This window comes from Chiloscyllium plagiosum, unplaced genomic scaffold, assembly GCF_037043375.1.
Source record: "Chiloscyllium plagiosum isolate Xiang-an unplaced genomic scaffold, Cpla_swu_hap1 HiC_scaffold_1, whole genome shotgun sequence".
NCBI lineage: Eukaryota > Metazoa > Chordata > Chondrichthyes > Orectolobiformes > Hemiscylliidae > Chiloscyllium > Chiloscyllium plagiosum.
In genome coordinates this window covers 131,561,253-131,585,270 of record NW_028270139.1, presented here as the reverse complement: position 1 = coordinate 131,585,270, position 24,018 = coordinate 131,561,253, and the positions used below count along the sequence as shown (strand labels likewise).

Here is a 24,018-nt window from a genome sequence, read left to right as displayed (position 1 = left end):
CTTTACACAGGTCAGTTGGCAAAGTTCATAGATACTCTGCCCATTTGGTGCTCCCCTCCCCCTTTCCCCAGTAACCACATTACCCCAGGTACAATGGTAGGAAGAGATCATCCTCGGAGATAATGCAAATGTAAATGCCCTAATCCAGTGGAATTGTTATGCAGATGATTTCCTGACTCCGTCAGTCCCCAAGACAATGTAGGTGCGACATACCTAGCTTTGGGGGATGGCTATGAAAGCATTTCTGAGTGAAGGGGCTGAATTTGATTTAATTTAATAGTAGGGGAGTAGTAGCAAAAGACTGCCTAAATGGAGTGGGAGTCATCCATATTCCTACATTAATTTCATCCCCACCGACTTTCAGGATGTTAAGCTAGTGCAGTTTAACCCTTTAGTATTACACTAATGCCCAGAGAGATAGTCTAATTTAATCTTTTAACATTACATAAGGACCATGTTGAGTCCTCAACCATTCTCCATACTTATTGACAATTGATGATGTGATAGAAGGTCACTTATCCAAGTTTGCAGATGATAAAATGCAAGCAGCATTATAATTAGTGCTGCTGGAAGTACAAAATTGCAAAGAGATATTAACGCATTAACTTCTGCAATGGATAGTATCTTCCAGATTAAATATTTAACAGCTTGCCCTCAGAGGTTATATCTCATGACACTATTTCAAAAAGCAGAGGATATGTCCCTGGTGTTCCGGCCAATATCGATCTCTCAATCAACATTACAAAACAGATTATCTGATTGGTATCACATTACTACTTTTTTGGGAGCTTGTTGTGTGCAGATTGGCTGCCATGATTCCTATATTACAGCAATGACTACACTTCAAAAGTACATGACTAGTTTTAAAGCGGATTACCTCCGTTACTACTGGCTAGTGAGAGTAGGAATAGGAGGATAGAGCAGATGAATATATGGCTGAGGAGCTGGTTCAGGGGAGAAGGGTTCACGTTTCTGGATCATTGGAATCACTTTTGGGGTAGAAGTGACCTGTACAAGGACAGACTGCACCTGAATTAGAGGGGGACTATTATACTGTCACGGAGATTTGCTAGAGCTGCTCAGGAGGATGTAAACTAAGAAGGTGGTGGGGTGGGAGGGTGATACCAAGGAAAGAGATCAGTCTGAGACTGGTACAATTGGAAAAAGGAGCAAGTCAAAAACAGTCAGGGCAGGCAGGAACAAAGCAGAAAATGAGGTAAAACTGATAAATTGAACTGCATTTATTTCAACGCAAGAGGCCTGACAGGGAAGGCAGAGGCTGACAGAGGAGCCTCATTCCTCTGAAGGGCATATACCAGAAACGTCAATTCTCCTGCTCCTCGAATGCTGCCTGACCTGCTGTGCTTTTCCAGCACCACATTCTCCACTTTGCTCTCCAGCATCTGCAGTCCTCACTTTCTCCTGGCAGCATAATGTTCCAGGATACAAATGCTAAAGGAAGGATAGAAGGGCTGTGGCGTTTTTTGATTAGGAATAACATTACAGCTGTATTTAGGGAAGATATTCCTGGGAATATGTCCAAGTTAGTTACTTGGGTGGAACTGAGAAATAAAGGGATGATCACCTTATTGGGATTGTACTGCAGGCACCCCAATAGTCAGCAGGAAATTGAGAAACAAATTTGTAAGCAGATCTCAGTTATCTGCAAGAATAATAGGATGGTAATGGTAGGAGATTTTAACTTTCCAAACATAGACTGGGACTGACAGAAAGTGAGGACTGCAGATGCTGGAGATCAGAGTTGAGAGTGTGGTGTTAAAACAGCACAGCGGGTCAGGCAGCAACCAAGGAGCAGGGGAAATCGATGGGAAAGCAAATCTTAGCAGGAATTATACACTTAATGGTAAGGTCCTAGGGAGTGTTGCTGAACAAAGAAACCTTGGAGTGCAGATTTATAGCTCCTTGAAAGTGGAGTCGCAGGTAGATAGGATAGTGAAGGTGGCATTTGGTATGCTTTCCTTTATTAGTCAGAGTATTGGTCACAGGATATGTGGAGGTCATGTTGTGGTTGTACAGGACATTGGTTAGGCCACTGTTGGAAGATTGCGTGCAATTCTAGTCTCCTTCCTATCGTGAAACTTGAAAGGGTTCAGAAAAGATTTACAAGGGTGTTGCCAGGGTTGGAGGATCTGAGCTATGGGGAGAGGCTGAACAGGCTGGGGCTGTTTTCCCTGGAGCGTCGGAGGCTGAGGGGTGACCTTATAGAGGTTTACAAAATTATGAAGGGCATGGATCGGATAAACAGACAAAGTTTTTTCCCTGGGATCAGTGAGTACAGAACTAGAGGGCATAGGTTTAGGTTGAGAGGGGAAAGATATAAAAGAGATCTAAAGGGCAACTTTTTCATGCAGAGGGTGGTATGCGTATGGAATGAGCTGCCAGGGGATGAGGAGGAGGCTGGTACAATCACAATATTCAAGAGGCATTTGGATGAGTATATGAATAGGAAGGATTTGGAGGGATATTGGTCCGGTGCTGGCAGGTGGGACTAGATTGGGTTGGGATATCTGGTCAGCATGGACGGGTTGGACCGAAGGGTCTGTTTCCATGCTGTACATCTGTATGACTCTAAGATACAGAAGCTTGAACACAGGCACCAACAGGTATAAGAACAGCTTCTTCCCTGTTGTCAGACTGCTGAATGGACGGCCCTAATTTCGAATCAAATGGTGACCTTACTTTGTGCACCGCCTATGGAACCATAACCTTATATGTGCAGTCAGCACTAATAAACTTAACCAGAGGTATCACAGCTTTTTCTTACTATTTGATCAAAAATTGAGAGATGCATATTTAACAGGACATGTCACAGAACAGCAAAACGAAAATGGAAGAATGGTCAATTTTCTTAATTTTATGATGCAGAGGCCAGTTGTAACCCATACCACCTTTCTGGCCAAGATCAGCGAAGGATAGACTTGGGACTGAACATTCCTGATCCATGCAGATCCACTCCAGAAGGGGCAATAAATCCATTAATGAGCAGTGGGCTTGGTATTTTAATATGTATTTCATTCAACATCTGAAATTAGAGTCAAAGAAAAGGAAAGCACTCACTCCATAAGATATAAATTCAATTATACTTCAGTAAACAATGATTTTTTTTTGGGGGGGGGGGTTGAAAGAATTGTGCACGCGCGCGAACTCCAGGCATTAAAATAATCACATGTCCTCGAGTGTATGATATCATTTGATACTAACCAACAATAACAAAAGCGGCTGTTGTCAAATGTTTCAAAAGTAGCTCTATATATAATATAAATGCTAGCTGTCTGTCAGAGGTAACCCAATCTTGCAGCTCAGATGGCAAATTGCTTGAGATTTAGTCCAGTTTGTGATGTTATCTGAACTCCTCGATTAGATTACAGACTTTTAATCCCCTCCCTAACAACCATCTAGTATTTATCCTCAGTTTACATAACCACCAGTTTTCTTGCTATTTATGGCCCACAAATGCGTGAAGTTTTCAAATGGTACTCAGCTTCCAATAACAGTACTGTATCATTTCAAATATATTTATTAACATTAAGACATTTCCTTAAAGTGATCAGTTCAACATTTGGAGCTGCACTAAATTCAAAGGAATGCATTATTTAAAACTTTCATAAAAACTGTGCAAATTAAAATAAAACTGCAAATACTTAATTGTTCAGTTGATAATGCATATTTCTAAGTGATTTGTTTTTGAAACGGAATTCAGCATTGCAGAATATTGGACACGTAGCTACATGGGAATTATTTGTGGATTTCTCAATTCAAACTGCCTCCACCAATACGGAGTTTCACATTCATGAGTCCATGGCATCACCTAAATTTGCTTTTTATTCATCTGTCAGATGTGGGCATTGCTGGCTGGCCAGCATTTATTGTTCATCTAGTTTTTTTGAGAAGGCTGCGGTGAGCTGCCTTCTTGAACTGCTGCAGTCCACCACCTGCTTTGGGTTGACCCACCATGTCATTAGGGAGGGATTTCCAGGATTTTGATCCAGCAACAGTGAAAGAATGGTGCTATATTTCCAAGTCAAGGCGTTAAACGGCTTGGAAAGGAACTGTCAGATAGTGGTGTGCCCATACATCTGCTACCCTTGTCCTTTTAGATAGAAGTGATCTATCTGAAGAACTTGGTTGAATGTGTGTGTGAATCTTGTAGATAGTATATACTGCTGCTACTGAGCAATAATAGTGGAGAGAGTATATGCTTGTAGATGTAATGCCAATCAAGCAGGCTATTTTTTTCCTTGATGGGGTCAAGTTTCTTAGTGTTGTTGGAGTTGCATTCATCTAGGCAAGCCAGGAGTATTCCATAACACTCCTGACTTGAGCCTTGTAGATCAACAGGCTCTGGGGAATCAGGAGATGAGTTACTCACCACAGTATTCCTAGCCTCCAACCTACTCTTGTAGCTACTCAGTTTATGTGGCAAATCCAGTTGAGTTTCTGGTGAATGTTGATAGTAAGAGATTCAGTGTTAACACCATTGAATGTCAAGGGATGATGGTCAGATCGTCTCTTATTGGTGAACCTATATCTTATGATCATTGCCTGGCATTTGTGTGGCATGAATGTTACCTGCCGCTTGTCAGCCCAAGGCTGGATACTGTCTAGATCTTATCGCATTCGAACATGGACTGCTTCAGTACTTGAGTCATGAATGGTGCTGGACATTGTTCACTGTTGATTGCACACTCCCACTTCCGACCATGTGATGGAAGGAAAGTCATTGATAAAGCAGAAGATAGTTGGGCATAGGATACTGTCCTGAGAAACTCCTGCGGAAATGTACTGGAGCTGAAATGACTGACTTCCAACAACCACAATCATTTTCCAATGATATCTGCAATGCTGAGGACCATTGGAGGAGACCATAATTTATACATCCAATAGAAATATGCAACACTTAAATCAGTGCATTAGAATCAGTGGCAACTACTGTATAGAATAATTTCCAGTTAACTGAGAAATAAGTAGACTGTTAGCTCCATTGTTTTCTAAATAATCCAACTCTCCCACTTACTCGTAATCACCTTCAATTACATCACACATTGCATGCCAATAGGTTTAAAGTTAGGCAGAGACAATGAGGAAAACAAAGAACAAAAAAAGAGATGTACAGCAGAGGAAGAGGCCCTTCAGCTCTCCAAGCCTGTGCCGATCATCATGCCTAACTAAACTAAAAATACCTTCTGCTCTTATTTTGTCATTTCCTTTTATTCCCTCCCTGTTCATGTAGCCATCCAGATGCCTCTTAAATGTCATCAACATGCCTACTTCCACCACCTCTTCTGGCAGTACTTTCCAGACTCCTACCATACTTTGCGTTAAAAACTTCCCTCACACATCTCCCTTAAAACTTTCCCCCTCTCACTTGGAACCTGTGCCCCCTTGAAATTGAAACTTCAACCCTGGGAAAAAGCCCGACTATCCACCCTACCTATGCCTCTCAATTTTGTAGACCTCTATCAGGTCTCGTCTCAGCCACAGTCTTTTCAGTGAAAACACAATCTTAGTCTTTTTAACTTTTCCTCATAGCCAATTCCCTCAAGACCAGGCAACATCCTGGTGAACTTTCTCTGGACTCTCTCCAAAACTCCCACATCCTTCTGGTAGTGTGGTGACCAAAACTGCACACAAAATACTCTAAATGCAGCCTAACAAGGGTTATATATAGCTGCAACATGATTTGTCAACTCTTGTACTCCATGTGTCAGCCAATGAAAACAATCATGCCAATACCTTCCTAACTCACCTTGGCCACCTATGTTGCCATTTGTAAGGAACTGTGGACATGCACGCCCAGAGCCAAGTGCCATTTGCAACATAATCTACATCTAAATTTGATCCTCCAAAAGGAATTACCTTGTTTATCTGGATTAAACCCCATCTGCCATTTGTGTGCCCAAGTTGCCAAGGTACATCCTGTGGTATCCTTTCACGGTCGTTAGCACTATCAGCAACTCCACCAATCTTTGCGTCATCTGTAAACTTACTAATCAGAGCACTCACATTTTCCTCCAGATCATTTAGATATACTACTAACAACACAGAACCCAAGACCGATCCCTGTGGAACACCACGAGTTACCAGTCTCCATTCTGAAAAACACCCTTCACCACTACCCTGTCTTCAATGACCATGGCAATTTTGTGCCCATCTAACCAGCCCATCCCAAGTCCTGAATGATTTTAGTTTTTGTACCAAATTGCCATTTGGGACTTTATTAAATACCTTACTCAAGTCCACATAAACTACATCCACAGCCATTCCCTCAAATATCTTTGTCACCTCTTCAAAAAATTTCCATCAGGTTGGTGAGACATGTTACTTTACTCTGATCTGCTGTATTGCTTGCAACACAAAGCTTTTCACTGTGCCTCTATACATGTGACAATAAATTCAATTCAATACAAAAACATGCTGCCTGTCACTAACTACCCTATTTTCTTCCAAATGTGCATATAATTTCATCCCTCAGTATCTTCTTGAAGAGCTTTCCCACCACAGATGTCAGGCTCAACTACCTATAATTTCCTGGATTATCCCTGCTTCCTTTCTTAAACAATGGAATAACTTTGGCTAATCTCCATTCCTCTGGTACTTTGCCTGTGATCAAAGAGGATGTGAAGATATCTGCTAATGCCCCAGCTATTTCTTTCCTTGCCTCACGCAGTAAACTAGGATAGTTTGGCCCTGGAGATCTGTTTACCTTAAGTTTCTCAATTTTTCACCCAGTGTGCACTTCTCAACAAATGTTTCAGAGTGGCAGTGGTTTCGTCCTCAAAGGATTTAAAAACAAAGAAAAAGAATCAGAGTATAATTTAATGGTATAAAAGATACATTTTTATTTTCATTCTCAGAATTTTCTGATTAGGTTTCTCAAGCCCTCAAGGCAGAGCAAATCCAATCCAACCTTTTACCATTCACACAAGCTGCTTCTTAATCATCAAGAAATTGATGGAAGCGGTCATCAACAGATGTGTCAAGATGCATATACTCATCAGTTAAGTCCACCAGAAGCAACTCACTTCTGACTTCATTAAGGCATTTACACAAACAGCTGAATTCCAGTGATGAGATCAGAGTAAATGTCCTGAGTGTTAAAGGAGCATTTAACCAAATGTGGTAAACAGTCCTAGTAAAGATGAAGTCAATGGCCAACAGGATAAAAGCTCTACATTAGCTGGAGTAATTCAAAGCAAAAGGAAAGACAATGTGATTGTGATGATTGTCATCTGAGCCCCAGGTCATAACAACAGCATTCTTCAGGGTTGCCCTCAGCTCAAACATCTTCAGCTACATCATCAACCTGCCTTCCACCATTATGTCAGAAGTGAGTGTTTAACTTTAATTAGAAACAAAATTTTAAGCTCAGAAGCAGAAAGACCTAAACAGCATTCAGATTTGGGCTAAAACTTGACAAACAACATTTGCACCATACAAGACAATCTCCTACAAGGGAGCCAACCAACTTGCTCTGAGATTCAAGACAATTACTATTATGAAATCCCATATAGATTCAGCAATACATCCTGCCCGAGCCAACCATTCCCTTGTTCTTTCTCCATAACTTTGGAAGTTTCTTCCTTTTGAAATGTACACCAATTCTGAATTCAAAGTTACACTTTAATCTGCTTCCACTATCTTTTCAGGTACTGCATTCAAAAAGACCCTCTCTCCTCTCAGAAAATGAAAAAAACCAACAGTATTTGTTGAAACGTGGAACAAAAATATCAAAATCTGACTTGTCACAAGTAACAACCATGAAAAATGCCTTGTAAAGCACACAGGAGAAAGTATTACATTACGTCCAGCAAGGAAAATGTTGCATTGCAGTTTCAACAGTCTGCTTCACTGTGTCCCACCTAAACTCTTATACAGAAAGAAGGACAAACAGTGGAAAGCAGTATGAGTGAAGAAGTAAAAAAATTCTTACAGCTTCAGGTCTGTAAAATCTGTTCAAAATTAACAAGCGCCAAAATATTAAAGTTCCAACTGCAAGCTGCTTGACATCAGTACAATCATGCGACAAAGGCTAAAGAGTGAATTTATCCCCTATATAAATTGCTTACCCATAATACAAAATCAGCTCAATGTTATTAAATCCTAGATGAGCGCAAGCTGTGCATGTATGGTAGTTTAAAGGAGAATATATAGAATCAAAAAAACCTGTCAACTCATCCAACACAAAGTTCTGTCAAAGAGTCACTGGATTCAAACCATGAACTCTTGGATTTTTTTCCCCCCAGATGCTGCCAGACCTGTTGAGTTTCTATAATACTTTCTGTCTTTGTTTCAGATTTCCAGCATCCACAGTTCTTTGTTTTATTTTAGCTTATCCAACAACCTGTTTCTAACAGACCTCAAGGTGCAACAGACAGAAACAAATGCTCATTCTAATTCTGATCCATAAGCAGTGAACACCCAGCTGTTCTCCTGCTGCTGACATGGAGTCAGCTGAAAAATAACATTCACAATCTCCCAGCAGCCCACATTTGATTTGAAGTAGCCTTGCAAAGCGGACTGTATTATCAGCATTTCTAGCACTGATGGTTGTTCTCAGCCTCTTATTTATGCCCAATACAGTTGTGACTACAGGGGTCATTCAAAGGGGAACTGTGTAAAAATCTGCCTTTTAGATTCAATAAACCATAAAGACGCTTTGTTTCATTCATCAATCATTGAACAAGGAATAGACCATACTTTCCATTGAAAAAAAAGGTACCAAGAAGCAAACATATTGCCTTTAATGGAACAAAAATTATACGTGACATTTTGTAGGGATGGTAAGGGATACAGAAAACAATATAGATAAATGAAAGGACTATGAATTGAATTCAATAATTTTCTAAAAAGAGAGATAAAAAAAAAGAGAGTTTGAGCTTCATTTATTGTTGTCACAGATGGGCTGGTTAGCATTGGAGGTTGAGAGACAACCTGATAGAAGTTTATAAAATAATGAGAAGAATAGATAGACAATTATCATTAACTGTTTCCTGGGGTGAAGGATTTCAAGGTTATGGGGCACATTTTTAAGGAGAGGAGATTTAAAAAAGACACGGGGCAAATTTCTTTTACGCAGAGGGTGGTTTGCTTATGGAATGAAATTCCTAAGGAAGTGGTGGATGTGGGTACAATTCAGAGGACCGACTAACTACGGACATCTACTATAAGCACACAGACTCCCACAGCTACCAAAACTACACCTCCTCCCAACCTACCTCCCATAAAAACGCCATCCCTTATTCCCAATTCCTCCGCCGCATCTGTTCCCAGGATGACCAATTCCACCTTATAAAATCCCAGATGGCGTTCTTCCAAGATCGCAATCTCCTTTCCCACATGATTGAAGATGCCCTCCAGCACATCTCTCCCACTTCAGCATATCCGCTCTTGAACCCCACCCCTCCCAATACAACTAGGACAGAAGCCCCCAGTCTTCACCTTCCACCTCTCTAACCTCCGTACACATTGCATCATCCTCTGCCATTCCGCTACCTACAAACGGACCCCACCACCAGAGATGTTTTTCCCTACCCACCCCTACCAGTGTTCTGGAGACCCATTCCTCATCACATCCACGCCTCACTCCTGGCACCCTCCCTTGTCATCACAGGAAATGCAAAACCTGCACCAACAGCTCCCCTCTCACCTCCATCCAAGGGCCCAAAAGGATCCTTCCACATTCGACAGAAATTTACTGGACCTCCACTGTTGCTACTGTTTCTGTTGCACCCGATGTGGTCTCCTCAACATCGGGGAGGTAGGATACCAACTTGCGGATTGTTTCAGAACATTTCTGGGACACCCTGCACCAACCGACCCCACCATCCCTTGGCTGAACAGTTCAATGCCCTCTCCCACTCAGCCAAGGACATGCAGGCCCTGGGCCTCCTCCGTCAAACCCTTACCACCCAACGCCTGGAGGAAAAACACCTCATATTCCACCTTGGGGCCCCACACGGGATCAATGTGGATTTCACTAGTTTCCTCATTTCCCCTCCTCCCACATTACCCTGGTCCAAAGCCAGGGTAATGTGGGACCACTCGGCACCACTCTCCTGACCTGTCCGTCACCTTTCCCATCTATCCGCTCCACCCTCCTCTCCGAACTAATCACCTTCTCCCTCACCTTCCCCCCCCAACCCCACTCCCCTCCTATTTATCTCTCAGCCCCTCCAGCCCACAAACTTCATTCCTGATGAAGGGCTTATGCTCGAAATGTCGATTCCCCTGTTCCTCGGATGCTGCCTGACCTGCTGTGCTTATCCAGCAGCATGCTCAACTGTGTCTGAAATCTACTCATTGATATTTTCTCTACGTATATTGAGATGCAGTTAACATTGCTCTTATCGTTGCTGTGCTTTAACATTGATACGTTACAGACCAGAAATCACAGAATCGCGTGATTTATAATAATGTGCTTATGGTACAGCAGTACATGACCCGAGTGGAGTGGTGTTATTTGGAGTAATCTTTCCCTCAGATTTTAACTTGTGGTCTTTCCCCATGTTACACCATTATCCACATTCTTCACACGGGTGCCAAGAGGCTATACAGACAACTACCACCTGCAGAATAAAGCTGGCTATAACAGTGCCGGATGCATGGCACCAATCACTGTTGAACTCGGTGAACTCGGCAGACATCTCCTCAGCCTGCAAGACTAAAGCCACCCACTCCCCGCAAGAGGTCAGTTGAGGGCAAAGCCATGAACCCAGAAGCCAAGCAAGGGAGCAAGGCTTCAAGTCAAAAAGCAGGTCGGGTCACTCCAAAACAGCACAAACCATGCCACTGGATACCAAAATGAATCTCATGATGCAAACTGCAATTACAAATTTCAATATACACATCAGGGCAGAATTGCAAAAATCCCAAGTTTGAAAGGTAACACTTTTCATTGCATTAGCAATTGTATCCCTTAATCCCTTAGCCTCCAATATATGGTAAACATGCACTGTACCCCTCCAAAGCCAGCCTATCCTTCTTAAATGTGACACCCAGCTCTGAGCAAAAGACTTGATGCATCACTTTCACACCTTTCAACAATTCCTTCATTGTTTCCATTTCTGGGGAAAGGCTGTCCGCCAATATCCACAACAAACACACAAATTCCCAAGTTACCTTAGCCACATTTCCTCACATCTTGCTTCCTGCAAAGATTCCATTTTATTCAATTCAATTTTCCCAGTTTCTCCACTGCTATTCTTAATGTTTGTTCCGATGATGCCACCTTCTACCAGATGCCTGACATGGCCATCTTTTTGCTCAACTGATGATTTCCCTACTGAGATTGGCAGGGTCTTTAATCATGTCCAACCCATCTGTTAAATCTTGCATTCATCCTTCCACTCCCCCAACCTCAGAACAGCAATAGGGTTCTCTTTGTCCTCATTTTCCACCTGACTAGTCTCCCAAGTTTCCCTCTCCTCAGACACTGCTATAAAAACCTAGAAGGTCTGGCATAGTTTTATTTCTATTGTCATTATCCTTTTCTTTAAAAGAAACTCTCCTCCTGTCCTCGAAAATGATCACACATCTCCAATCTTGCTGTGCTATGCCAAGTTGATAACCACAGCATCATCTCCCAAATCTACGTCCATTTTTCCAACGTTTAATGACAAGTGCAGGAGGGCAGCAGGCATATCTAAAAGTGAATATCAATTCATTGAAACTACAACACAACACTACATCTATGCCAAAATAAAGAGCAGAAACGCATCTGCAAACATGCCACATGCAATTGTGAATGGTAGTAAGCATTTAAACAATTAACTTAAGATAAAGAATCTACAAATGTCCAACAGATCAGTACAAAAGACAAGGTCAAAGCATTCATATCCAATTAAGCAGATGTGCTAAGTGGACGATCACCTGCAAGACAGATGCCAGTCTTCAACCAATTTGATTCACTCCATGTAACATCAAGAAATGGCCAAAGGCACTGGATACAAAGACCATGGTCTCTGACAAATTTTTTAATTCACTTATTGGACATGGGCATTATTGATTGGCCAGAATTTGTCTGTTCCTCGTAAACATTAAGTTGTCCTCTAACTGCTGCAGTCTACATACAATAGGTTGACCCATAGCGCCCTGAAAGGAGGGAATTTGACTCAGCAACAGTGAAGGAACAGCAAAATATTTTCAAATCAGGATGGTGAGTGCATTGAAAAGGGGAATTTAGAGATGGTGGTGCTTCCACATATCTGCTGCCCTTACCCTTCTAGATGGAAATGGCTGTAGGTGTGGAAAGGGCTGTCTAAGGATCTTCAGTTAATTTTTGCAGTCCATCTTCTAGATAGTATTTACTGTTGCAACTGAGCACTGTTTTGTTGGAGGGCTTGGATGCTCTTGGTTGTAGTGCCAATCAAGTGGGCTGCTTTGTCCTCGATGGTGTCAAGTGTCGCATGTTTTCTTGGAACTTCACCATCTTGGCAAGTGAGGAGTATTCCACCTTACTCCTGACTTGAGACTTGTAGATAACTGATAGACTTTGGCGAATCGGGTGAGGAGTTATTCACCGTAATATTCTTAGCCTCTGACCTACTCTTGGAGCACTGTTTTTATGTGCCAAGTCCTACTGAGTTTCTGATCAATGGTAACTCCGAGGAGTGGGGAATTCAGTGATGGTAGCTGCATTGAATGCTGAGGGACCAGTTTAGGTTGCTTCTTATTGGAGATGGTCATTGCCTATCATTTGTGCAGTGTGAATATTACTTCATCCTTGTCAGCCTAGGTATTGTCCAGAAAAAAAACAAAAGTGCAGATACTGAAAATCAGAAAAATATCAGAAATTGCTGGAAACACTCAAAGGGTCTGGCAGCATCTGTGAAGAGAAAGCAGCATTAATGTTTCATGTTGGGTGACCCTTCTTCAGAAGTCATTGTAACCAGGAAAAGGTTAGAATATATGCTAAAGAGGAGAGGGAGAGAAGAGTAAACAAGTGGAGATGGAACGGGGCGGGGGGAGGGGGGGCAGGGAGAGAGAGAGAGAAAAACTGGTAAACAGACAAACGAGTGGGTAAAGGTTAGCCTGGGAGATTTAACAGTTGCTAATTGGGACAGTTTGTGGCTAAAAATGGGTTGTTTGTGGTAGAAGCCCATGTGAAGACAAAGTCTGGTGCACAGAGATTGGGGTAAGGACTAGGAGAAGGTGCTCAGGTCCTAAAATTATTGAACTTGCTATCAAGACCAGAATTTTGCAGGGTTCCCAAGCAGAAAATTTAGTCTTGTTCTTCCAATTTAAGCTGAGTTTCGTTGGAGCACTGTCGTCAGCCTGCGACACACATTTTGGCCAGGGAGTACAGCGGTGTATTGAAATAGCAGGCAACTGGAAGATCCGGGCCATATCTACAGATAGAAAATAGCGGTCATCCAGTGATCCAAACCTGACTTGTAATCAAACCTGCCCATTGCAGAGGATGAGCATCAGCTCTCATATACCTCCTCCAATCTCCCTCTGGACCATGACCTTAGCGTGCAACACCAAGCTATTGTGTCCACAATGGTTACTAATCTCATTTCATCCAGTGATTCCTTCACCCACTGCCTTCAAGCTCATAGCCCCTTAACACCACACAACCAGAGTCAAACTCCTTCCCTTAATCCACAAATAGGACTGCCCAAGCAGATCCATATTTACTTCATGCTCCTGCCCCACAGAACTTCTCTCTTCTTACCACAACTCAATTTTTTTCACCCCTTGCCCAGTCCCTTCCCACTTACATCCACAATTCTTCTGACACTTCACGTTCAGTTTCAGAATTTCCAGTTCACAGGCTCCAGCTGCCTCCTCTTTACCACAGACCCTCAATCCCTTTACGCATCCATCACCTATAAGGATGATCTTATGACTTTCCATTTCTTACTGGGGAAAAAAAAAGGCCTGAACCATCTACCTCCGCCCTCCTGGGCGAGTTCATCCTTAATTAGAACTTCTCCTTTAAATCTTCAGTTTCCTCATGTACAATGGGTAGCCCCAGGTATCCAAATGGTCCACAGTTATGTCTCTTTGTGGGGTACATGGAACATTCTTTGTTCCAAATCCTACTCTTGTGAGGTTCTTTTTTCCTGAGATGTTTACATTCTTGATGCAACTGCAACACCAACAAAATTTATTAAGCACATTACAATATTTGAAAGGGTTCTGAAAAGATTTACAAGGATGTTGCCAGGGTTGGAGGATTGAGCTACAGGGAGGGGCTGAACAGGCTGGGGCTGTTTTCCCTGCAGCGTCAGAGGCTGAGGGGTGATCTTATGGAAGTTTACAAAATTATGAAGGGCATGGATAGTATAAATAGACAAAGACTTTTCCCTGGGGTCGGGGAGTCCAGAACTAGAGGGCATAGGTTTAGGGTGAGAGGGGAAAGATCTGAGAGAGATCGAAGGGGCAACCTTTTCAGGCAGAGGGTGGTACGTGTATGGAATGAGCTGCCAGAGAATGTGGTGGAGGCTGATACAATTGCAACATTTAAAAGGCATGTGGATGGGTATATAAATAGGAAGGGTTTGGAGGGATATGGATCGGGTGCTGGCAGGTGGAACTAGATTGGGTTGGGATATCTGGTCGGCATGGACGAGTTGGACCGAAGGGTCTGTTTCCATGCTGTACATCTCTATGACTCTATGACAAACTTTGGAGAAACCCTGAACACACTTCACCGTGCTTACTGAGCATGGAAAGGGAAGCTCCCTGAACAAAGAAAACAGTCCTTCCTTTAGATAAAATCTTTACATCACAGTCAGTAATGCTCACAAGACAACCCCCAGTTACTCCTTCACAGTCACATGCCAATCAAGACAGTGCAGTGACCATATTATTTCCAGAAACAATGTGATGCAAATCATCCCTTAATGACTAGATCTGGTGTGAATTGTATTTTTTTGGGTAACTGTAGGGTGCAGTCAGAATTTCAATTGCAATGTTCCAACTGACTTCTGAATAGGGGATGAAAATGTAAATAGCTCTTAACGGTAAGGGAATGGCCATGTAAATGGGTCTGAATAATAGGAGATGATAATGTAATTTCTTTCAGTCTGACAGCCAGAGGCATCCCACCCTAGCCTGCAGGTCAGCAAAGCAAGTTAACTCTTTAATATCACATTCTGGCCCCCATCTACAACTCTTTCTCTACAGTATCAGTGACATAATCTGTGCTGCTTCCACCTCTCATCCAGAATTGGAAAAACTCAATTTCACATACAATTTCCACCCTACTATTACCTTCACCTGGTCCATCTCTAAATTCTCCATCCCCTTCTTTGACATTTGTTTTCATTTCAGGAGACAGGCTTGCCACCAAATATCCACTACAAACCCAAAGACTCCCACAAGTACTTTGACTCGACGCTCTCACATCCTGCTTCTTGTAAAGATTCTACTCCACTCTCCCAGTTTCTCAGTCTCCACTACAACTGTTTCAACGATGCCAACTTTGACTAGGGAGCTTCCGAAACGTTTGTCTTCCTCAACTGAGGATTTCTCATCAGCATGGTTGACAGAGCCGTGTCAGCAGTGTCTTACCCATCTTCCACATTTCAGCCCTTAGCCTTTTTTTCCCCCTCCCCAAACAGTTATAGGGACTCCCTCATTTACCATCCCATTACCATTTCACCCACCTCCAGCAGGATGGCCCCATCAGACACATTCCCCTCTCCTCCCTTAGCAGTCTTCCACAGGATTCATTCTCACTGGGACACCTGGGTCCACTCCCAACACCTCCCCCACGTACCTGGTACTTTCCTATGCAATTGCAGAAGGTGTAACACCTGCCCACTTACATCCTCCCTCCTCACTATTCAAGGCCCCAGATATAAACTTCCAGATGAAGCAACAATTTCCTTGCATTTCACTACACCAGGGAGACTAAGTCCAGACTGGGCAACCGCTTTGCAGAACGGTTAAGTTCTGTCTGCAAAAAAATGACCCTGGGCGTCCAGTTACTTGTTATTTCAACACAGTGCCAGTTCCCTGGCCAACATCTGCCTCGTACTTGCTATAGTGCTTCAGCGCCAACTGGAAAAACCACCTTTTGTTTCCGCTTGGGAATCCTGCAACCTTCTGGAGTTAATACAGAGTTTGATCTTTTTAGGACACGAGTTCTTACCCCAACTCCCACATACTACACTTTGTAATCACAGACTGCTACCACAGACTGCTACCACCCATTGCCAGCCAGTAATGGTCTCCATCAGAAGCTATTCCCAAGCTATTAGCCACTCCTTTATCTGCCCAACTATTTCTCTCTCTCTCGACTCTATCTTTGTTTATCATTTATTCTTTCCCACTCCCCACCCCTTCTCTAGGGGAGATACCAACCTTTTCCTAGCTACAAATCAGTTCTGAAGAAAGGTCATAGGACCCAAAATGTTAACTCTGCTTTCTCTCCACAGGTGCTACCAGACCTGTTGAGTTTCCAGCAATTTCTGATTTTGTTTTGGATGTTGCCCAGATCTTGATGCATTTGAACAGGGAATGCTTCAGTACCTGAGAAGCTATGAATATTGATAACATTATATAATCAATGGCTAACATTCTTACAAGGGAAGGTATTTGATGAAGCACTGAAGATGGTTGGGCCTAGAATACTACCTTGAAGAATTCCAGCAGAGATGCCCTGCAGCTGAGATGTCTGACCTCCAACAACCACAAACATTTCTCTACATGCCAAGTATGACTCCTGCCAACAGAGGTAACCCTGATATCCTTGACTGTAGTTTTGCTAGGCTTCCTTGATGCTACACTTGGTCAAATGTGCCTTTGATGTCAAGGTCTTTCACTCTCGCCATACCTCTGGAATTTAAATCTTTTCTCCATATTTGAATCAAGGCTATAATGATGTCAGCTGCTGATTGGCCCTTGCTGAACCCAAACTGGACACCACTCAGCAGGTGCTGCTTGATGGCCTTGTTGATGAGACTTTCCATCACTTTACTGATGATTGAGAGCAGACTGATGGGTGATATTGGCTGGATTGGATTTGTCCTGTTTTGTGTATAGAGGACATACTTAGGCAATTTTGTACATTGTTAGGTAGATGCCAGTGTTATAATAGTACTGGAACAGCTTGAAAAGGAAAACAAGTTCTGAAGCACATAATTTACTATTGCCTGAATGTTGCTAGGGCCCTTAACCTTTGCAAAACCCAATGCTTTCAATCACCTCTCAACTTCATGCAAACTGAATCGAATTGGCCAAAGACTGGTATCTAAGATCTTGCAGATCACTGAAGCAACAGTACAGAAGACTTGCACTTCAGAATAGCTGTGAGACTGGCAAAACTATTCCAATATAGCTAGAACCTGATAATGTCAAAATTGCCCAGGTATGAGATGTCCACACAAAGCAAGACTAATCCAAATTGGCCAATTTCTGCCCGCTCAATGTACTTTTGATCATCAGCCAAATAACCAACAGTGCTATCAAACAGTACATATCAAGAAATACCTTGCTCAGTTTGGGTTCCACTCGGGCCCCTCACCTCATGACCTCATTATAGCTTTGGTCCAAACATGGATGAAATAGCTGAACTCCAGAAACAACATGAATGTGACTGCTCTTCATATTAAGGCCACATGTGACATTCATTCATAGTCCATCTGGACTATGAAATAATAATAGGCCTCTTGGGCCTGCACTAGTATTTAGAAAGATTATGGCTGATCGAGTTGTGGCCATAATTTCACTTTGATATCTTGCCCTATAACCTTCGACTTCCTTATGGATCAAGGATTTGTCTAACAATTATTATGAAATTCTGGTGTGCAAATAGTCATGGAGGAATACCATAAGCTTTAACCTGAGGAGAAAAAAAATTAAGAACGTCAGTGCCCTCTTCTGGCTAGCTGTATATTAAACTACTGCATACAATAATAGTCTCAATCTTACTGCATTCATCTAGCTACAAAACTTTCAAATAATCACACTGCTAGGCAATGGGACCAGCCTGAATGGAATGTGCCTAAATACAGCCAGGACCAATGTCTTTGCTGAAAGACTACCTACCTAATACTGTTGAGGAAGATTTTAACTAATTTGGCAAAAAGATGGGAATCAGAAAACAGCAAAGGTGAGAGGAGAAAGCTGTAAGCAGCAATAAAATTAGAAATCTCAAAACTTGCTGGGAGCAGATTGATTAAAAATAGTAAGTGACAAAGAAAGGTATTAAATTGTATATGCATTCATAATATGGCTGGCAAGCTGCAGGCAGAAACTGCCAAGTCAGATTATAAAAACAGAAACATACAAAAATTGGAACAAGAGTAGACCATTCTGCTCCAGTATTCAATAGGATCATCGCCAATCATCCAACTCAGTAGCCTCAGCTTTCACCCCATGCCCTTAGATATAGTTCTCAGGCTAAAAGGATCAATCTCCATTCTCATGACATGGTTGCATTAAGAGACATGGTGCAGACCAGGAAAGGAATGGGGTTACTAATGTAATGAGGAACGACAGAAAAAGAAAAAAAAACAGGTTGAGTACTGATTCAGGATGATGTTACAGCACCAAGTTCTAAATAGAAAATCCTTCACATATGGTTTTAGGACAGAATCTAATTGGCTTAAATTGAGAAAGAGACGAGGAGTTGTTACGTTATTGGCAGTTTTCTTTAAAATAGAGTTGCAAACAGTGAGGAGATAGCTGAACAAATTTGTATGCAAATTTCTAAGGTATGTAACAAAAGTAGAGTAGCAACATTAGGAGACTTTAATTCCCTAATTTAGACTGGGAAAAAATCAGCACAAAACATAGGGAAGGAAAAGAATTGCTGCTATGTGCACAGGATGTGCAACATTCTCAAACAGTATTTCTCCAGCCCAACAGGATCTAGTTCTAGATTTAAAAATATGGTAGGGCTAAATGACTGTTACAGTTGAAGATCATCCAGCTAACAGTAAATACAACATAATTTGGTTGACAGTATTAATGCAAAGAAAATATCAACAATGAAAATGTTGAACTGGAAAACAATCTCAGCAATTTTAGAAGGACCTGACAGATCTATTGAAAAGCTGATTGCAAGATAATGCAGTGACCGAAGAATGGAGAGGATTCAAGAAAAATCTCTTTAAAGTACAAAGTAAGCCTACTCCTTTGAAGAGAAAAAAATGACGCATATTAGATGAGAAAAGAAAACTACAAAAAAGGAAAAACTGGATTAAACTACCATATATACTAGTGTACAGGTTGATCTCATGTATAAGTCATCCGCTTATTTTGGTCAAATAATCTTGTGTTTTCCATATATCTAGCGTATAAGTCAACCCTACTATATCGCATTATAAACCTCTTACAAAGAAAACTGCATGTTCCCATGAATCCACTTCAACAAAATTGCATTAATTCATACCGGTAACTGTAATCGCACTTTATTTACTATATTGCTTCTGTATTCATTCATAACTCTACTTACCGCACTTGGTTACTACAGCATATTTTGATTGACTCATTCATTCACTCACTCACCGTTACTAAGTCTATCTGTACTTATTGCACTTTGTTCACTCTGCATTCAATCGTTAAAACATTAATCATTTTAATTGTGCCATTATATCAGAATAAAAGTGAGCTATATTAGCTACATAACATTATACCTTTAATTCTTTAACAAATTTGTTAATGTAGTTGAGGTTCATAACATACAAGATTAAATGGGAGGGAAACGAAAGACGCTTGCACAGTCAGAATTTAATAAATGTTTCATTTTAAGTGTGCCATTATACCAGGCCATTAAGATGTTGAACAGTGTGATTTTGCAGGATTTCAATGAATCTTTGACATGTTAAATTTTCAGACTGGTCTCTTGATTTTATCTGATAATTTTCTTCACCATAATTCACTGTTTTTCTTCTTTACGCAGGATTAGTTGCGCAATCAAATCGACTTTTGCTAATAATACAGCATTTCAAACTGCGGCATGAAACTTGTGCTCGTGTATAAGTCAAACCTCTAAATTGAACCTTTAAAAATTCTACCTATATACTAGTACATACGGTAAATGTCAGGAATAAGATTTATTTAATAATCAGGGAGATTACGTAAAGTACAGGAGGCAACTAAAAATGTTAATATAGGAGGCAAAGTCAGTTGCAAGGAAAGATCAGCAAGCAACATTAAATTCAACTCAAAAGCATTTTATCAAGAATCACAGGAGTCAGAGAGGGTCCTGGGGACTGGACCCTGCTTAAAGGAGGGAGGGAGGCAGAAGACAGGAAATAAGAGGCCACTTAGCCTGACTTCAGTCATTGGCAAGATTCATTATTAAGGATGAAATTGTGGAGTACTTAACAGGGCTGAGGCAGCATGGCTTCACCAAGGGGAGATCATGCCTGACAAATGTTAGAATTCTTTGAGAAGGTAATGAGCAAGTTAGCCAAAGGATAACCTGTGGATGGGTTCTGTTTGGATTTCCACAAGGCTTTTGACAAGGTTCCAGAAAGGATGATGCTAAGCAAGAGCCCATTGTTTTAGGGCAAGGTGCTGGAATGGATAAAAGATCGACTGATTTGCAGAGGCAGAGTAAGAATAAATAGGTCTTTTCTAGGATGGCAGCTGGTGACCAGTGTAGTTCCGCAAAGGTCAATGTTGAGTCAAAAACTACTCACATTGTACATTAATGAACTGAACAACGGAACTGAAGACATTGTTACTAAATTTGCAGATCACATCAAGATAGGTAGAGTATCAGGTAGTGTTGACGAAACAGGAAACTGCAGAAGGACTAGGAAAGGCTAGGAGAGTAGGTAGAGAAGGGACAGATGGAATACAATGTAAGAAAATGTGAGGTTATAAACTTTAGTAGGATAATTTTCTAAATGAGGAAAGGCTTTGGATATCAGAAGCACAAAAGGACTCAGAAGTATAGTTCAGGATTCTCTCAAGATTAGTATGCAGGTCCATTTGGCAGTTGGGAAGACAAATGCAATGTTCGCATTCATTTCCAAAGTACTAGAATACAAGAGCAGAAGCGTACTGCTGAGGCTGTAAAATGCTCAGGTCAGATCTCATCTGAAAAACCGCAAGCAGTTTTGAGCTCCATTTCTAAGAAAGGATGTGCCAATGCTGGAGGGGAACCAAAGGTTTATAAAAATGATCCTAGGGCTGAAGGGCTTGTCATATGAGGAGCGGTAGAGGACTGGGTCTATACTCAAAGGAATTTAGAAGGAAGAGGGGGAGGGTCTCATTGAGGCTTACAGAATATTTAGAGGCCTGAATACTGTGGCCAAGATGTTTCAACTTGTAGCAGAGATTAAGACCTGAAGCCACAGATTTAGTGCGAAGGGACTTGACTTTAGAACTGAAATGAAGAAGAATTTTTTAGCCAGAGGGTGGTAAATCTGTGGAACTGAGTGTTGCAGAGGCTGTGGAGACCAATTCATGGAGTATGTTTAAGACATAGATAAATGAGTTCTTGATTAGTAAGGGGATAAAGGATTAAAAGGGAGAAGGAAGGAGAATTGGGTTCAGATTGAATGGTACAGCAGACTCAAATGGGACAAACGGCTTAATTCTGCTCCTATATCTTATGGCCTTATACAAGTGTAAGCAGTTAGTCAAGGAATGGGTTCCTCCTATTAAGCATCCAAAGAACAATGATCTTTAAAGACAGGACATATCTAAAATGTTAAGTGTGCACTTTGCAAATGGAGGCAGATAATTTGGAGATTATAACAAAAGGAGCAAGGGAGGTTGTGGACAGAATACAAGTTAAAAAGCTTACTACTGAAAATTGGTATGCTAACTGGACCACATCACTAAAAGCATAGATAAAAATACAATGGCATTGGTCACAACCATTCAATCGTCACAGGACGCAAAAGTAGTCCTAAAGAACAATGGGAGAAAATGGCCCAATGGTATTGTGGCTAGACTATTAATCCAGAGACCGAAGTAATGTCCTGGGGACCTAGATATGAATCAGGCCATTCCAGTTAATGGAATGTGAATTCACTAAAAATTGGGAATTAAAAGTCTAACGATGACTATGAAACCATTATGGATAGTCAGGAAAACTCATCTGGTTCACTAATGTCACCGAGGTGTACAAAACGGAAACCGACCCCTCAGTTCCAACTTGTCCATGCCGACCAGATATTCTAAATTAATCTAATCTCATTTGCCAGTATTTGGTCCCCCTCCTTCTGAACCCTTTCTACTCATACACCCACCCAGATGCCTTTTAAATGTTATAACTGCATCAGCTTCCACCACCCTGCTCTTGCCTAAACGTGACTCTAGATGCACAGCAATGTGGCTGACACTCAACTGTACTCTCGGTAATTAGGGATAGACAATGAATGCTGGAAGAGCACAGCAGTTCAGGCAGCATCCGAGGAGCAGTAAAATTGACGTTTCGGGCAAAAGCCCTTCATCAGGAATACAGGCAGAGAGCCTGAAGCGTGGAGAGATAAGTGAGAGGAGGGTGGGGGTAGGGAGAAAGTAGCATGGAGTACAATAAGTGAGTGGGGGAGGGGATGAAGGTGATATGTCAGGGGCGGGGGGAGGGTGGAGTGGATAGGTGGAAAAGAAGATAGACGGAAAAGAAGATAGGCAGGTAAGACAAGTCAAGGGGACAGTGCTGAGCTGGGAGTTTGGAACTGCGGTGAGGTCGGGGAAGGGGAAATGAGGAAATTGTTAAAGTCCACATTGATGCCCTGGGGTTGAAGTGTTCCGAGGCGGAAGAGGAGGCATTCTTCCTCCAGGCGTCTGGTGGTGAGGGAGCGGCGAAGGAGGCCCAGGACTTCCATGTCCTCGGCAGATTGGGAGGGAGAGTCGAAAGGTTGGGCCACAGGGAGGTGTTGTTGATTGGTGCAGGTGTCCCGGAGATGTTCCCTAAAGCGCTCTGCTAGGAGGCGTCCAGTCTCCCCGATGTAGAGGAGACCGCATCGGGAGCCTAGCCAGCAACACTCATCCTGTGAATGAATACATAAAATAGACTGGAGAGCTGCTAATGTTACAGAGAGGGTACAGGAAAGGTATAAATCAGGTAATTACAGGCCTGTCAGCTGAATAGAATTGACAGAAACCATTATTGGAAGTCGTTTTCCTGGGGACTAGAAATTTGCAACCAATGGTGTGCAACAAGGATCAATGCGAGGTCCACTGCTTTTCATAATTTATATAAAATTATTCTGATTTGAAAATAGGAGATATGGTTAATAAGTTTGCAGAAGACACCAAAGCTGGTGCTACAATGGACTGTGAAGAAGGTTATCTCAGGGTACAAAGGGACCTTGATCAGATGGGCCAAGGAGTGGAAGATGGGAGTTTAATCTAGATAAATGTGAGGTGTTGCATTTAGGTAAGGCAAACCAGTGTAGAACTTGTACAGTTAATGGTAGGGCCCTGGGGAGTGTTGCTGAACAAGAGACCCAGGAATACAGGTGTATAAATGCTTGAAAGTGGATTGAAGGTAGACAGGTGATGGCGATATTTGGCACTTATCTTCATTGGTCAATGCACTGAATATAGGAGTTGGGATATCATGTAACAGCTGTACAAAATATTGGTTAGGCCACTTTTAGAATACTGCATTTCATTCCTGGTCTCCCTATTATAGGAAAGATGTTATCAAACATGAAAGCATCAGAAAAGATTTACAAGGATATTACCAGGATTGGGGATTTGAACTATTGGGAGCGGCTGAAAAGCGAGGCTTTTTGCCCCTGGAGCATTGGTAGCTGAAGGGTGACCTTATAGAGGTTTATAAATTCTAAGGGGCATACACATGGTCAACAGCCAGGGTAGGCTATCCAAAACTACAGGGCAGAGGTTTAAGGCGAGGGGAAAGATTTAATAGGGACCAGAGGGGCAGCTTTTTCCATGCAGAAGCTGGTGCCTGTATGCAACAAGCTGTCCAAGGCAAGTCGTGGAGGCAGGTATGATTACAACATTTAAAAGCCATCATGATGCGTACAAGAATTGAAAGGGTTTAGAGGGATATAGGCCAAATGCTGGCAAATAGGACTAGATCAGTTTGGGATATCTGTTGGCGCAGAA

The 24,018-nt window shown here is 42.0% G+C and overlaps 1 protein-coding gene across 4 annotated transcripts in view; it reads right to left on the bottom strand.

Moving 5' to 3' along the window:
• The window catches only part of dym (dymeclin), a 548,842-nt gene that overhangs the window by 489,578 nt on the left and 35,246 nt on the right, over positions 1-24,018 (bottom strand). The window lies entirely within an intron of this gene.